Raw genomic sequence first — 8,238 nt, forward strand, 5'->3', positions numbered from 1 at the left:
GCAGAATTTAGCTGGAGGAAATATTCAAACAAAACGCTCGTACCTGTGTGCTGCATTTGCTTGTTTTCATTGCAGAATTCTCTGCTGTGTATTAACCGCTGCATACGCGTGCATGTTAAACAATACAGATAGAAAAGCGAAGTGTTAGTAAGATCTCATCCAGGATTTGGACAGCACAGGTCTTCGGCCTCTTTGATGAATGATGCCACTTGCTTTTGATAAATAAAGGCACTTCTTCATGTCTTCAGTGAGAGAACAGATTTCTATGAGCAGGTTCTCTTTCATCATACTCTCAAGTAGGTGTGCAGATATATTTCTAGATATGTAAGCTCAATTTCAAGCGGCGCTGTGTTCTGAAAAGCCGGTGCGATTTATATTGCAACACAAGTACTGCATGTTGAGTTAAAACAAGCGGCGCTACAGCAGGCATTAGCAAGAAAGAGGAGAAGTTTGAGATTTTTGTTACACTCTACGTGAACTTAAACACATCAGCTTTAATGGCACAGGCATCCATAGTCTACAGCAGAGGTCATTCACAAACTTTACACGCCCCACATCTGTTGTGAAAAACACAAGACGTATTACCTTAAAGGGAACGTTCAGCCAAAAATTAGCATTTTTCATAATTTATTCATGTTTATTACACGGCTCATTGGAATCCTTGAATCTGATTGGCCAGTCGGGACATTTGCAGGTTCACTATTCCCAGATAACAACCTCTCAAAACTAATAACACCAAAGTGTTAACCAGATGCAGCAAATCATTTGGACAGGTTTTTTGGAGACATTAAATATAGATTTATCTTTTAACAACACATATGACCTTATATTAGAAAATTGCCAACGTTTGAACATAATTTTCTTACCTTAAAACCGAAAGCAAACCCCGCATAAGGTTTGCATACGTTAAAAATTAGCTCAAAAATATTTCAAATTCATATTTGGTGTCCAGCTTTTTTCTCATGTGGCAAGTTGCCGTGTAATAAGCAGGATAATGTACAAGCAGCCGGCTGTTATCGCAAAATAAACCCCTTCATTGTGATACAAGACTGTCAGGGATTATTTCTGTTATAACAACCAGCTGCTTGTACATTATCCTTTACTCATGTTATTCCAAACCTGTATGACTTTCTTTTTTTCTGCATGACACATAAAAGATGTTTTGAGGAATATTGGTAAGCAGACAACACTGAACACCGTTGACTTCCGTTGTATGAACAAAAAACCACAGAGACATTTCTCAAAATATCTTCTTTTTGTGTTCCAGTGAAGAAATCCTCATGTGGATGTAAACCTGTGAAAGAGTCTCAATAAATGATGACAGTTTTTATATTTGGGGGAACTGGCCCTTTAACAGATTCCTGTACACACACCAAAGTAATACTAGAACAGAACAGAAATACAAAGGTGTAATAAAATGAGGTGTATACAGTAAGTGCAAATGAAATAATAGTGCACTCATGAGGGAGTTGTTGCGCTTCTTACCTATATCTCTCAAGATGGTGGTGCATTCAGATATTTCTTTTTGTATTCTTTTTTCTCAAATCTAACATTGTTTCTTTACATTTGAAAAATATGAGTAAACTGTGCATCAGTGCATTTTTATGCTGGTTTACTATTTGTGATATATCTCTGTCCTTAGTGGCAGGTTTTGCATGTCAGTCAGATGGGTCTTCGTGTATCAGACTGCAGTTCTCGGCCGGTAGGAACTGAAGAAAGCTCCAGAACTCTTCTGCAGTCAAAGATCTGGCTGTGAGAGAAATGCTTTGCATGTAAAATCAACTGCTGTGCTTGGAGGGAACCAGAGGTGGAGTAAAACTTTGAAATCATTCAGTATGTTCAATACATCTCTGTCTGCATAAGATAATTGCCAAGAGTAAAAGAGCAGGAACTGATCTTCACGCTGACAATAAACAGTTCTGTGCTCTATTTTACACTGTTTATATGCATTCCAGAATTCCACAGCTTTCCTTCAAATCAGCACCAAAATAATACAGATTTTATTTTAAATCAACCAGATTTTGGAAACTTTCTAAAGAAACATAAACTTAAATGGAGAATATCAAATGCCCATGAATGAAAATTTACATATGTAATGCACTATGACCTCTGATTGAGTCGGCTGTGACTTTACCAAAGGCTAATTCTTGGTTATATCACAAATGCATGACCCCAAGTGTTTTGTTGTATTTATCTAGCAGTGCCAACAGCACACACTAATATACATTTATTTTCAGATATAGTCACAATATTTGTATCAATGTTTATGTCTCACGCCACACAGACAGAGCGCCGGCCCACGGAGAACTCCGTGTGAGTTCATTAGAGTCCCGGGGAACTGAAAGAGGCTCCGGAGAGATGGTGGGGAACTTATTCACTGTCTTAAGACTCAATCCTAATCACTTTACTATAGCGTGACTGACAGAGGCTCTCTTCAACATGATTGAAAGTATCGATCGGCTCATCGCTCACCGAAGCGCTCCCTGCAGCCGGGATGCACAATCACAGGCTGCGCTTTAGAAACAAAGATCTCTTCATCTGTCCTAATCATCCGATCAATAATTAGAGTCGGAACAGAGTAGATCTGACAGCCTTCACTTCTTCGTCGTCATCGTGTCTCTCTGACCACCAGGGAATGAATTTGCTGAGTTGTAAATGCTGTAACACAGTTGACATTGAGATTCACGGACCCCACAGTGTGCGTCTGTGTCACCTTCAGAGATGGCAGGGAGCCAGACTGCGAGCTGCCGGCTGCGTAAGAGTTGTTCATCTCTAATGTCAGACTTCACGGAGATCTTATTATGTGTCACGGCTCGTGTATTTTCCTCTGGGATCCTCCCGACGTGTGTCTGGTGTGATCTAGCTGTTTAAAGGAACAGATGGACTGATCTGTGGTCATGTGTGTCAGTGTTGAGCATCATTCAGAACTGAATTGAGTTCGCCTTTACAATTCAGATTCAATTATTGAGTTTGCAAACACCACTCTGATGAAAAACACGATAGAAACCATCACAGACATTCTATTGGATTGAATGGTTATGATAGACATTTTAAATGGAAAGTCTGATAGTCTGTACTGGTATAAATGTTGGCTTTTATTGGTGGGATGTTATCTGACAGATGGGTACCAAAAAGAAAACCATTAAATCCTACTTGAAAGCGACCCTAAACACACTACATAAAGGAATTTGTAATGGTTTTAAAGAATTGATGGATTGACAAATGGAACGAAGGAATGAAAGACCAGTGGATGGATGGATGGAACGATAGAAAAATAAATGGATGAAACGAATCAACGATATAATAATGGATGGATGGATGGATGAAACAATAGAGTGAAAGAACGATTGAACAATTAATGGATGGATAGATGAAACAATAGAACAAAAGAATAATAGAATGATGCATGGATGGATGGAAAGAAAGAATGATGGAACAATGAATGGATGTATGAAACGATAGAATGAAAGAATGATAGAACAATGGATTGATGGATAGATAGATAAGACGATTGAACGAAGAATGATGGAACAATGGATGGATGGATGAAACGATAGAATGAAAGAATGATAGAACAATGGATCGATGGATATATAGATAAGACGATTGAACGAAGAATGATGGAACAATGGATGGATGGATGAAACGATAGAATGAAAGAATGATAGAACAATGGATCGATGGATATATAGATAAGACGATTGAACGAAGAATGATGGAACAATGGATGGATGGATGAAACGATAGAATGAAAGAATGATAGAACAATGGATGGATGGATAGATAGATAGATAAGACGATTGAACGAAGAATGATGGAACAATGGATGCATGGATGAAACGATAGAATAAAAGAATGATAGAACAATGGATGGATGGATATATAGATAAGACGATTGAACGAAGAATGATGGAACAATGGATGCATGGATGAAACGATAGAATAAAAGAATGATAGAACAATGGATGGATGGATATATAGATAAGACGATTGAACGAAGAATGATGGAACAATGGATGCATGGATGAAACGATAGAATGAAAGAATGATAGAACAATGGATCGATGGATATATAGATAAGACGATTGAACGAAGAATGATGGAACAATGGATGGATGGATGAAACGATAGAATGAAAGAATGATAGAACAATGGATGGATGGATAGATAGATAAGATGATTGAACGAAGAATGATGGAACAATGGATGCATGGATGAAACGATAGAATGAAAGAATGATAGAACAATGGATGGATGGATAGATAGATAAGACGATTGAATGAAGAATGATGGAACAATGGATGCATGGATGAAACGATAGAATAAAAGAATGATAGAACAATGGATGGATGGATATATAGATAAGACGATTGAACGAAGAATGATGGAACAATGGATGCATGGATGAAACGATAGAATAAAAGAATGATAGAACAATGGATGGATGGATATATAGATAAGACGATTGAATGAAGAATGATGGAACAATGGATGCATGGATGAAACGATAGAATAAAAGAATGATAGAACAATGGATGGATGGATATATAGATAAGACGATTGAACGAAGAATGATGGAACAATGGATGCATGGATGAAACGATAGAATGAAAGAATGATAGAACAATGGATCGATGGATATATAGATAAGACGATTGAACGAAGAATGATGGAACAATGGATGGATGGATGAAACGATAGAATGAAAGAATGATAGAACAATGGATGGATGGATAGATAGATAAGACGATTGAACGAAGAATGATGGAACAATGGATGCATGGATGAAACGATAGAATGAAAGAATGATAGAACAATGGATGGATGGATAGATAGATAAGACGATTGAATGAAGAATGATGGAACAATGGATGCATGGATGAAACGATAGAATAAAAGAATGATAGAACAATGGATGGATGGATATATAGATAAGACGATTGAACGAAGAATGATGGAACAATGGATGCATGGATGAAACGATAGAATAAAAGAATGATAGAACAATGGATGGATGGATATATAGATAAGACGATTGAACGAAGAATGATGGAACAATGGATGCATGGATGAAACGATAGAATGAAAGAATGATAGAACAATGGATCGATGGATATATAGATAAGACGATTGAACGAAGAATGATGGAACAATGGATGGATGGATGAAACGATAGAATGAAAGAATGATAGAACAATGGATGGATGGATAGATAGATAAGACGATTGAACGAAGAATGATGGAACAATGGATGCATGGATGAAACGATAGAATGAAAGAATGATAGAACAATGGATCGATGGATATATAGATAAGACGATTGAACGAAGAATGATGGAACAATGGATGGATGGATGAAACGATAGAATAAAAGAATGATAGAACAATGGATGGAAGGATGTATGGATTGATGGAATGAAAGAAGAATAGAATAATGTATGGATTGATGGAATGAAAGAAGGATAGAACAATGGATGGATGAACAATAGAACAATGGATGGATGGATGAAACGATAGAACAACTGGATGGATGGATGGATGGATGGAACGATAGAACGAAGAATGATAGAACAACGGATGGATGGAACGAAAGAATGATAGAATAATGTATGGATTGATGGAATGAAAGAAGGATAGAACAATGGATGAAAGAACAATGGATGGATGAAACGATAGAATCAAAGAATGATAGAACAATGGATGGAAGGATGGAGGGATGGATTGAAGGAACGATAGAACAATAGATGAATGGATGGATGGATCGCTCACTTGAACGAATCTAAAATAACAAATGTTTTAGTTGTCATAAGCCAAACAGCTGATCTGGACTCTGGGAATGACACATCAAGCAGTGGGAATAAGCGGCCTCAGACTGTGACTGTAGCGTGTTTGCGTTTGCTGGCGTGTGCGTGTGCAAGTATGTGTGTGGCGTGTACATTAGTGAAAATCAGAGGATTTGATTTCTGTCTGTGTGTGTTAGTGTGGATCTGAGAGAGGGAGCCTGTAGCAAGCTGTTTTGTTGCTGCTTTGGCTCTGTGTTCGCCTGAAGGCAAGACGTCTGAGAGAAATAAAATAAAGCAAACTCCCTGCAGGCAAACAGAGAGAGAGAGAGAGAGAGAGAGAGAGAGAGACAAAGAGAGACAGATCGAGAAATATTAACATTTTCCTTTTTTTAGCACTGGCCAAAATGTTTAAATATGTCATTGTTTAGTCACTATAACTCTTTTATTTTAAGCATGCTATATTCTAAACCAACAGAATATGAAATCTGTGTTTACAAACAGTAACTAAAACTCTCGTCAAAATGTTCTGTGGAAATGATCATGTCACAGATATGTTTAAGGTGAATTTCGAAAGCCTGCTAAGTACATGTTCTGTTCATGTTAAAAATTAAATACATAAATTATGGGAAATTATCTTTTCTATATGTGGTATCCATATATTGTGTAAGTAAATGAAAATCCATATATTGTAATCCATAATACATCAGTGTATTATAAAGCAATTAAAAGTTCAGAGAGTAGCAGAGAAGCAAACTAGGAAGTGATGACATCATGACAGCAAGTAGGAAGTGATGACATCATGGATATGCTAATTAGTGCATGATGTCATTTGTCATCTGGCATCATTTTGCATCTTTCCAAGCAGGATTTAGCTTACTTTGCATTAAAAATAGTTGGCTCTGAATATCTCACAAAGGAAAACTTCAGTAAAACAGAATCTAATGCTCTCTTTCTCTCAAATTCAAACGCTTTATTGGCATGACAAATGTAAAAATTTGACATAGAAAATAATTTACAACATCTCTCTGTCTCTCTCTCTCTCTCTCTCCCCAGTATTGTACAGTACAGTGAGCTCACTGCATTCCAGTTTTCTGACCTTAAGCCTGCAGTAAACCATCAGCTAATTGCTGTCGGTCTGAGACCAGGTCACCAAATAATTCACTAATAAACTGTTCGTGGCTTTAACAGCCTACCTGTACTGTATATAAAATCCCACACACAGGGTGAAATGATCAAACACAGATAAAACTGTTAATATGTGGAGAAAAGTTATTTGCCAAATTTGGAGAATAAATAGATTCATTACCGAATAATGCGTAGTGTATATACAGCCACGGAAAAATAGACCACAATTAGCCTTTCTGAATGTGTTGAATGAAACGCTGCAAAGTAAATACACGCCTAAATGGCAAAGCCTTCTTATGAAAAACAAAAGTGTCTGCCAAATCAAAAAATATAAATGCACGCTCTCTACATTTCTATCTTAAAGTTAAATGAAACTATAGCTATTGTCGAGTTTGTCTCATGACCGCATAGATCCACTTTTTCTTCAGTTTTGTGAGAAGTCGTCGTAATATTTGTCAGTCCGCTCAAACGATGAAGTCTAAAGAGATGCGACAGATTGTAGCTGGGATTTCTTCTGCTTCATTGGTGACGTGTGTGTAACACAGCGCTGGAGATGCATTTGCATTCAGAATGTCGGTTTGCTATTTGCCTAGAAATGCATATTCATGTGCTATTTAGCACATCTCTCCAGAGGTATATTTTGAGGATCTATTTACTTGAGAGAAAATGGACTTCAATTTGCAAAAACAGAGTCCATTTTCCATCTCAGTGAGAGGTTTGAAGATGAGCTTTAGCGGTGAAGTGTTGTTCTTTAACCTTCTTTCATGTGCCAAAGCAGCTTCATTTGCTGAGGGCCTGTCAGAGACTCAGCATACAGCAGAAACAATCGCTTATGTAATGTTGATGAGCCGGTGGCTCCATTTCTCTACACGGTGTCCGGTTATACAGTCGTCATCCTAAAAGAAACCCAGACAGGCATACGTCTGTTTGTCCGGGATCGTCTTTTGGAAAAAACCTACTGTAATGCAATATTCATTCAATTGAGAATAAACGTAAAGACAAGCTACATAACACGTGAGCATCAAAAGCACATTCTTTTGAGAAAGGAGTTTTTTTTATCTCATAAACCACACCGGGATACATTATGGACACCAAATAGACACAGGGGTTATTTGCCTATTGGCTGGTTTCTGAAGGAAATGGAGATGAAATTGAATCATGGGATAATCTTGACCCTTGCTGATATAAGTGATATTAGCAGTTAAAAGCAAACACTGTACTGTATGTAAACATCTGTTCTTATAAAACATCTTTATCTATCACATAAGTGGAATATTCCTCTGGTTGAACAGAAAACGATAATACGGGCAACAAAATCATGTTGTTTTTT

The sequence above is a fragment of the Barbatula barbatula genome (assembly GCF_947034865.1).
Source record: "Barbatula barbatula genome assembly, chromosome: 9".
Taxonomy (NCBI): Eukaryota; Metazoa; Chordata; class Actinopteri; order Cypriniformes; family Nemacheilidae; genus Barbatula; species Barbatula barbatula.